At 36.1% G+C, this 9,705-nt stretch overlaps 1 long non-coding RNA gene across 1 annotated transcript in view; it reads right to left on the reverse strand.

Annotated features, from left to right (window-relative positions):
* The window catches only part of LOC148141911 (uncharacterized), a 45,210-nt gene extending 36,450 nt beyond the window's left edge, over positions 1 to 8,760 (reverse strand). The window contains exon 1 of the long non-coding RNA XR_015752383.1: positions 8,657 to 8,760. This is a non-coding gene — a long non-coding RNA (uncharacterized LOC148141911). The remainder of the gene's footprint in view (positions 1 to 8,656) is intronic.
* Positions 8,761 to 9,705: the final 945 nt, after the last annotated feature.

Consider the following 9,705-nt stretch of genomic DNA (forward strand, 5'->3'; position numbering starts at 1 on the left):
ACGTTTATTTGGAAGCACTAGCTTTCGAGGTGCTGCTTCATTAAATGTGAGAAGCAAAATAGAAAGCAATGAAGGCAAACAAGGTGAAAGAGATAAACAGAAATGTCACTGTAGAGATGAAGAGAAGTTTTTCAAAGTAGGCATTCCTGGAATAACATTGATAGTGAATTAAACACAAGTTCTAAAGCAATTTCTGCTGATGCTGGAAATTTAAAATCATGTCAGAATATGTTGGAAATGATCAACACTCTGGCAACATTCATGAAGGAAACAGTTAACATTCCAGCATTGTAACGTTCTATCTGTTTCTCTCTTTATAATTGATGCCAAGTCTGCCAAATACTCTCTGAACTTTGGCCATTATTTCGGATTTTAAGCACCCACCATATTTTGCTCTAGAATCCCAATATATTTTTTAGAGATGTTCCTTGTCCTGACAAAATAGGAAGCATATTTAGTGAGACTCTCAATCTTGTTAAAAAAGGAAGCTTATAGCCAGATATTATAAAGGTTCAAGCACAGTTGGAATGTTAATTAAATCTGGTTTTTTGGAACCCGACATACAAAGTTTTTCCTCATCCATTACAAGTAGGGTTATTTCAGCAAATTAGTCAGTTCTGAATTTGGAGTAATCCACTGTTCTTTAAAGGGTGACTTGATCATTAGTTGTGTACCAAGCTGGTTTAGCAACAGTGGAGGGAAATGAACTGTTTCTCATCATCATGACAGCCCAATGGAAAATATGTCGCTGCTTTATCAATTTGTTCTTTATTGTGTGACAGTCCATTGTAGAAATTGTTTATTTGGTTTGGTGAATATTTGTTTTCCACGTGAGGGAAGCTAGAATTTTTTGAACTCAGGCACATCAAACATTCCTAAATGCGGCAAAGTTGTCTGCAAAATAAAGGTCCCTCCAGACTTCCCGAACAATAAATCAGATTCTCCAAAAGTCATCTATTATTGAATTATGTGGAATGTATAGAATCTTCAACACAGAATTAACCATACAGCCCAACTAGTCTGCACTGCTGCTTATAGCTCTCACATGTCTCCTCTGACTTAATCCCCTTAGTTCCTCTCATTCATTCAATGCTGTCTGCTTCAGCTGCTCTATGATATAATTTTTAGTCACATGTTTTGTATTGGGCAATGCCTAGGAATCGGTCTTTAACTATACTGTAACACTAGTCCTAAAAAAAAAATGACTGAACAAACTGTATGTATTTTTAGTATGGATAATTTCCAAGGATTTGAGCCCAACTGCTGATTTTATATTTACCATGAAAACTGCAAAAATCAAGTGCCAAATGGATACAAAATTGGGTTGATGGCAAGAGACAGAGATTAGTGATGGAGGGTTAATTTTTGGAGTGGAGGCTTCTGACCAGTGGTGTTCCACAGGGATTAGTGTTGGGTCATTTATATAAATGGTTTGGATGAGAATTTGGTAAGTTTATGGATGACACTAAATTTGGTGATATAGACAAGAGTCAAGAAGGTTATCTAAGATTACAAAGACATCTTGATCAATTGAGCCAATGGACTGAGGAGTAGCAGATGAAGTTTAACTTGGACAAATACGAAATATTTCATTTTGGTAAAACAAGGGCAGGACTTATACAGTTAATGGTAGGACCGTGGATAGTGTTGTAGAACAGAAATACCCGTGGGTTCAGGTACATAGTTCTTTGAAAGTTGTGTCACAGGTAGACAGGGTGGTTAAGAAGGTGTTTTGCACATGCCTTCATTGTTCAGACCATTAAGTATAAGAGTTGTGACGTCATGTTGCGGTTATATAGGACGTTGTTGAGACTACTTTTGGAGTACTATGTACAGTTCTGGTCACCCTGCTTTAGGAAGGATATTACTAAGTTGGAGAGGGCTCAGAAAATATTTACCAGGATGTTGTTGGGAATGGAGGGTCTGAGTTATAAGCAGAGGGTGAACAGGCTGGGATTTTTTTCACAGGAACGCAGGAGGTTGAGGCGTTATCAACATTTATAAAGTTATGAGGGGCACAGATAAGGTGAATAGCAAAGGTGTTTCCCCTAGAATTCAAAACCGTGGGGCATATTTTTAAGGTGAGAACAGAATGATTTAAAAGAGACCTGAGGGGCAACTGTTTCACACAGTGAGTGGTTCGTATGTGGAATGAACAGCCAGAGGAAGTGGTAAATGCAGGTAGTTACAAATAGGTATATGAATAGGAAAATAATAGAGGGATATGTGCCAAACACAAGCAAGTGGAGCTAGTTTAGTTTGGGAAACCTGGTCAGCATGGATAAGTTGGACCAAATGGTCTGGTTCCATGCTAGTCATTATTAAATCTAATATAACATTTTTTATTGTTGATTCACGGATACTGTGCTGCAGAAAACTGAATACTTTCAGGAAGTTCTGATGCATACTAGTCTGCTTTCCTAATCAGTATGAAAGTTAAAATCCTCTATTATAACCACTGTATCTTTGCTTTCACAATTTATACAATCTACCATTTCACAGATATTACCAATTGTTCTAAACACAAACGCCATGACAAGTTCAAATCCTTTATTATTTCTTTTGTCTATTCTCAGCTTTGTTTTGAAATTTATCTTGGCCTTACCTCTCCAAATCACTGTAATCTCTTCAAAACTCACAGTCCTCTGGATATGTGTGTTCTCCTAATTCTGGTCTCTTGTGCATTCCCAGTCATAATATTTCCACTGGGGATGATTGTCTTCAGTTGCTTAGCTCTGGAATTCCCTCCCCTCTCTTGTTGCCCCTCTCTAAGGTTTGAAATCTATCTCATTATACAAGCTGGTGGTCATCTGACCTAATTTATACTTATGAGTCTAGACGTTGTACCTTGTTTTATAATTCTCCTGGAAAATGCCATGGGTTTTATTGAATTGAAGATGATACAAGATGTTATTATTTTCCATGAAGTTTCTTAATATCTTACCATTCAAGTGATTTAATCCTTAATCACATGAGCCATTCCTTTTCTATCATTTTCCAGTCTTTTATGTAAACTTACAACCTTGTTTAGTTTTTTTTTAGTTTTCAATCCTGCCTGCCTTCAAGGGTTGAATCAGTAATGGCTAACATGCCCGTTAAGTTGAATGTATGTCTGAAATTTACTCAATCTTTTTTCTTGTCCTTCATTTACACCAAGAATGTTTATTCTGGACTTAAGTCTCCATAGTCGTATAGTGGGAACAGACATGTATTTTCTTTGCAGTTGCTGCTGTATTTCAACAGGCAAATGACCATAGAGCACTTCGACAGTGATGGAGGAAATTTAAGTGTGTACTAAGTTAGGGGTAAAGAAATAATGTGTCAAGTAGGTGAGATGCATTGGGTGCCAGGTGGGTAGAATGCTGTGGAGTGCTGAGGGAGTGGTATTTTGGTCAGGAGTCAGGGGATGAGTAAGCGATAAACTAGAAGGTCAGTTTAATACTTACCCAGGAGTTACAGTAAGTCTTTAATCTGCTAATTTTTCCTGCGTAGCTATTAAGCTTAACTGAATCAGAACATTCTGAACTCTCCAACATTAACCGACTTTTTTGGAGGATTCCAGATACAGGAATTTCCCATTGGGCAGTTCAATTTCTGAGCAATTCCCATGAAGTCAGATGTGTTCATGATTTTATGTGGTCCTGAATTTGCAAAACTATTCTGCTCTGTTCTAATAACTCTATAGCTATCAGAATATCTGGGCATTTAATTTACTTGAACTTATCCCCACTTAGTTTATAGTGCTTGTCACATCTCTGTTTATCTTTTCCCTTGGATCCTGCAGCATATTTGAATGGAGATTTTCTCAAGTATACAGTTCCTTCCTATACTGTTATGGGTGCCAGTGTTCCATGCAATGTAATCACTCTTTTCCACATCACATCTTTAGCTATATGGCAGCTCCTTAGTCTGATTACTATTGAAGTTCATGTTCCTTCATTTAATTTCTATTTCCTGGCAGTTCCAAAGCAGAATTTTTTGCCAATTTCCATTATCATTGGCCTCAAAATTGTCACACAATTGGATCCTCCTCATTCCCTCTTTCATATCCTTTCAAGTTTGAGATGTTCCTCACCCTGGCACAAAGTAGGAAATATACTAAATGAGACACAGTCTTAATAACAACTGATGTCGGAATCTGTACAAATATCACATTTCATTCTGGTTCCTCTTCTTCCTTCAGTATGTCATGGTCCTCATACTGACTGTTCTTCCAATAGTCTTTATCCTTATCTTGACAACTTTTTCCATTTGTGACAATTATTTACAGCTCAAAGATTTATTAAGCCCTTTCAGAGGCAATAATGCTTAAAATTGCACTGCATGTAATTGGGCTGGACATTCATTAACTTTATTTTGAACTTGCCATTAAATACCAGTGTCATACTGAAAAATCTATGATGTTTGACATTAGTGACTTTATAGGTCAGATATGAGAATTTCATCTTTCTTTAGAGAAATATTAATGAACCAGGCACAACATTTCAGCTGCATTCATAACCATTTCCCTATTACTAGTTCACAAATCGTAACATGTATTAAATTCAATTTCACAATGCCACGATGGTTGGATTTGAATTTCTAACTTCTCAATTACTAGAATGACATATTAATGTGCCTTAGAGTAAGGAATGTTCATCAAATTTGGCAAGCCAAGTCGTCTAGATCAAAACAGTTTTCAAAATGCAACTCGATCATGTAAATAGAATTTTAATAAATAGAGCTTTAATAGAATTTTGAATTGTCCTCCATTTATTTTTGTTAAATTTAATTAGTGGGTTTTTTTTGTATTAAGCACTTTTTCCTGGTGCCTATTTAGTTATTCAGAGGATTTTACTGACCTCCTTTATTTAACTCCTTTAACATTTTATGACAGTTGTTAGATGCATTGAATTATGCCAAGTACATGTTTTGATTAATAATATTTGACCTGTTTGTGAAGGAAATTTTGAAAATACCTACAACGTTTGGTCTTTCCAATGTCTATCTGATCCCAATGGTATGTAACAGAGATGTGTGTAGTGATTACAGAAATCTAGTAGACTTGGGAATATGTTTGAGCATAAGTGACACCCAACAATAAGAGTGAAGTTTGTTACAAAAATGGAAGTATCCATTGAACTAAATCTGAAACTTCCAATAAAGGAAGTTAGCCGCACCAAGAAGATGACTGATAATTTGTCCCTTGCATGTATTCACTGAGATCTCTGGTTATAAGAGGTGTGTGTGGAACATGGAGATCTCCCAAGAGTTAAGCAATCTAATAACATTTCTTGATTTAGTAAATGTGCAGTCAAATCCAGGCATTTATATATTTCTATCAAAAATAGAAAACAACTTGTTCCTGGCAAGAATGAATGATTTTTCTGAGATGTTGTCATGACTGTTTTAGTTGGATGAATTAACAGCAATAATGTGGAAATTTGTTCTAAAAATATATGTGGGTACAGACAACATACAGAAGAAAAATATCAAGCTGAAGAGAAACAACAGAGCCAAAAAGCAATACCATCGACCCTGGATAATCATCTTTACCTTTTATGTACAAATAGTGCAGCTCCAGCCATGTGGTACTTCTTGTCTTCCACTCAAAAGACAGTTTGAGTGATCTCATTCAGATAAGGTCAAATGCAATAGGAAGTGATGTTCCAAAAGGGATGAAACAACAGTGAGTCAGAGGGGAATTGTCTGCCCTTTAATAAGGGTGAAGGAACATGAAGTGAGGACAGATGATGACCATATCTAAATGTGAAACACATTGCAATTGGATTATTCAGAATTAGATGATCTCTAAAATGACCATTTAACATCAATATAAGGGAACCAACCCAGTAATGCTGGGATAACTATGATTAGCAAATTCTTATACTTAGGTACTTATGAAAGGAGTTATGACCATTCATTAATTGACAACAGTAAAAACTGTATCCATTTGCAGACTCACAGGATTATTCATATATTTTGAACCAATTAGCTAGAGACTGAAATTCTTTGTGTGTTTTTTTCTGATAATATCAGAGAAAGATATTGGCTGGAAAATTGATTAAGCGATATATTAAAATAATCATTTCTCATTTCATATACTGAAGATTTGGCACATTTTGCTATTAGTTAAACACTATGCAGAGTCTATGAGGTAATAATCTATTGCATTAAGCAATCAAATTTCAGAAAAAAATAATAACTAAGGCTGGATTTATCACTTAATCTTTTAATACTTTTACAGATTACCATTAGGCTCAAGGAACCATTGCTAGGACTGAGACAAACTGTTGCCACTCACAACTCGATCAAGGGAAAGACAGTAATCTCATGGTGGCCAATTTGCAGATGGGTTATAACCGTTTCTATAATGGCAAAGTGACTGCTAAAGGTGAAGCTGGTGGAGGTTATACCACCATATTTAAAGTGTTGTCCCATTGCTGCTGTCCTGTTTGGAGCCTTAAAATTCAGTGCATCTCAGATAGTGAGAAAAGTCCAGCTGCCTACTGATGCTGGCTTCCTGAAAGCCAGAGAAATGAAACATGTCTCAGCATGGCAGAAGTTAAAATCCTAGGTGATCCACTGCCCAGTGATGACTCCCCACAAATTTTCCTCCAGTTCAGGAAAAATAGAATGTCCTCATCCCTAGGAACAAATGGAGAAGACTGCCCTCTTTACTAAGCAAATCTGAATGGCAGTTGCAGAGGATTTCAGCAGCGATTGGGTTATCTTAATCTTAGCACAAATCTGAGAATTCTTTTCTGTGTGGTACACAGAATGTAGCAATGCTGAATCAGCTCAATTTGTAATTATTACATAAAATTATGAGATATTACAATGCAGAAACAAAATGTTAAGCCCAATTGACCTGTACCATAGTGATCTCATTGATCAGTATATATTTTAAGGGAATTGGAAATGTAGGATTGGAGAAGATATTTCATTTAGTCTAAACCAGCCATAGGGTCATGTTCAGAATAAGGAGACAAAATGTTTGGATTGTGATGAGGAGATTCTGTTCATGGAGTCGAAGGTACCCAGTTGTTGAGTACAGTATATTTGAGACAATGTTTCAAGAGTTCAAACACAAATGGAATTGAGGGATGTAGGGATAATGAGGGAAGGTAAAGCTAAGGGAGGTCAGCTATGATGGAGTAGACTCAAAGAGCTGAATAGCTTCCTCCTGCTCTCAATTCGAATAATCTTGTATCTCCTATTCAATCTTTTAATACTTTTACAGATTACCATCAGGCCATCTCTCAGCCTTCCCCTTTCGAAAGGAGAAAACTTGTTCATTCTTTCCTGATAATTGAATGTTCTCAGTTCTGATATCATTCTTGCAACATTTTCTTTTGTTTTTTCTTTGGTAGAATACTTCTCTCACAAGTTTTAATATGGCGAGTAGAACTAATTGTAGTACACAAGGCGCTATCTATGCAGTTCTACATAGTTCAAAAATTTGTCTCAGTTTTAAATTGTGTTCATTTTACATTCAATCCTGGTTTTGCATATTTGGTGATTTTATTAAAGTGTGCCTGCTAATTTTCATGATTTGTGAATCTGTATCCCAAGTCCCCTGGTGTCTTGAATTTTAATCTAATTAAATCACAGGAATACAAAGTTAATGATTATATGACATGTGATTGTAGATTGTTACGTTGACAGAGAAAGGGGTATTTTCAGGATCCACAATCACCTCCACGTGAGAGAGAAGAGGCACACACAAAAGTCAGCTATCTTCAAACAATTATGTTTCAAATGTAGCCTTTAATTCTCAGGTATCCTGAAAAGCTATTGGAATTCTTCTGACTGTTTGTGAAACTTGACAGCCAGTCACCACACTATTTCAAATAATGGTAGCAATGATGAAAATGAAGGCAGAACTATTTAGGTAACAGAGCTACACAATTCTATGCTGATCACCTCTAAGACAACCCGGACACAGACAGAATTATGGAAAGTGTGTTATCCTTAATGTTACTAATGTTAGTCTCAATGAAATCATTGCCTGGAAATGTTCACATTGCTTTCCAGTTCTTCCATGTAATTTGTACATTAAATCAATGAGTGACTGACTCAGTTTGACCAAGTTGTTTAATGTCTCATCTGAAACATGAATTTGATATCATGTGTTAAGTCTTGCAAGTAACACTTGCAAGCTGCATTGGCTGTTCTCGTTGTTTACTGTACAAACCAAATGGAAGATCTGGAAAGCATTGTGAACATTTTCAGTACTACAGCTGAATTGTAATTTAAACCATTAATTCTGGCAATAGTTGCATCAATATGAAATGGGTTTCTGTATATCAAGTAAAGCAAAAATAAGATGCTCACATACTTCTTCATTATACTGAGGCAATATATCTCTAACATTTCACAATCAAGTGCCTCAGACCAACGTACCTTGAACACTTCACAATCAAATACTTCAGTCCACTATTTAATGCAGTTACACAACCATACATCTCAAGCAATATTTGAGGTGCATAACCTCAGGATTTCATAATGCAGCGCTTGAGCTACAAATAAATCCAAAGCATTTCAAGGTACAGCAGTGTATAAAGTATCAACTGCATTGTAAAGGAGTTCCTCAGGCACACACTTATGGCAGTTCACAACATATTTGAGTCAAATAACTCTTGACAGTTTACAATAAAATAACTGAAACACTTACATGCAAAAGGACTCAATTAAGTCCCTGCACCATATGACTGCAACATGATGCAGCACACTTCCTTGAATTGTACAGTTTAATCCTACATGTACTTTCAACACTTCATGATGATGTATCCAGGTTAGCTGTAGATAATATAGTATCAAACATGTCTATCTGACTCTGCACAATATAATTTGTGCACTATATATTTAGAACAGTTAACATGGTAACCACAGCAGAATATTACCAATGTTTTGCAATGCTGTGACTTAAGGCATGGAACTCCAATATTTAAGTGTGATAGCTGAGCAATATATCTTCAGAAAAAAATATTGTGCCTGCACTATAACTCCAATGCTTTACAATGCCAGACTTGTGTCATATTTTACAAAGCTTCACTATACAGTAACTGAATTGTAAATTTGAATCATTTTTTATAAAACGTTTCTACATAGTACTACTAGAGCCTTAATGTAGTTCATGCTGAAACCATAGTAATTTGATGGAATATATCAATGAGTATCAATTTTGGAATGCTCCAGCAATGAGAAAATGAAACCAGTGTATATTTGTGACACATCAAAACTGAAGCCACTAGTTCTCCCAAACCAGTTGCTATCCTGTTTACTTGATCAAAAAACGAGGAATTCATTTTGGGAACAACAATTTTGAAGATATTGGGGAACTCACATTCCAATGTCTCAAAAACTATGTCCAGTTTTTGCACAAGTTGCATTGTCTCAAGCCTTGAGAAATTTGACTTGGATCTAGACACAGACTTAGATGGCTATATTTATTGGCAAGCTGTTGGGTTTATACACATGGGTATTATAACATTTGCCTGTACATTTACGAAACACCCTTGGCCTCCAAAGGTAGTGCAGCTTCTAACAGTCCTCAAATAAGAGTGATCTGTAAGTCACTCTAAGTTCAAGCAAGAGTTTTGAGAAGATTTGTAGCTCAGGTGGAGGTTCTGGATGTAAGTTTCCTTGCTAAGCTGGAAGGTTCATTTTCAGACTTTTCGTCACCATACTAGGTAACATCTTCAGTGAGCATCCGGATGAAGC

This window comes from Chiloscyllium plagiosum, unplaced genomic scaffold (genome assembly GCF_037043375.1).
Source record: "Chiloscyllium plagiosum isolate Xiang-an unplaced genomic scaffold, Cpla_swu_hap1 HiC_scaffold_31, whole genome shotgun sequence".
Lineage (NCBI taxonomy): Eukaryota > Metazoa > Chordata > Chondrichthyes > Orectolobiformes > Hemiscylliidae > Chiloscyllium > Chiloscyllium plagiosum.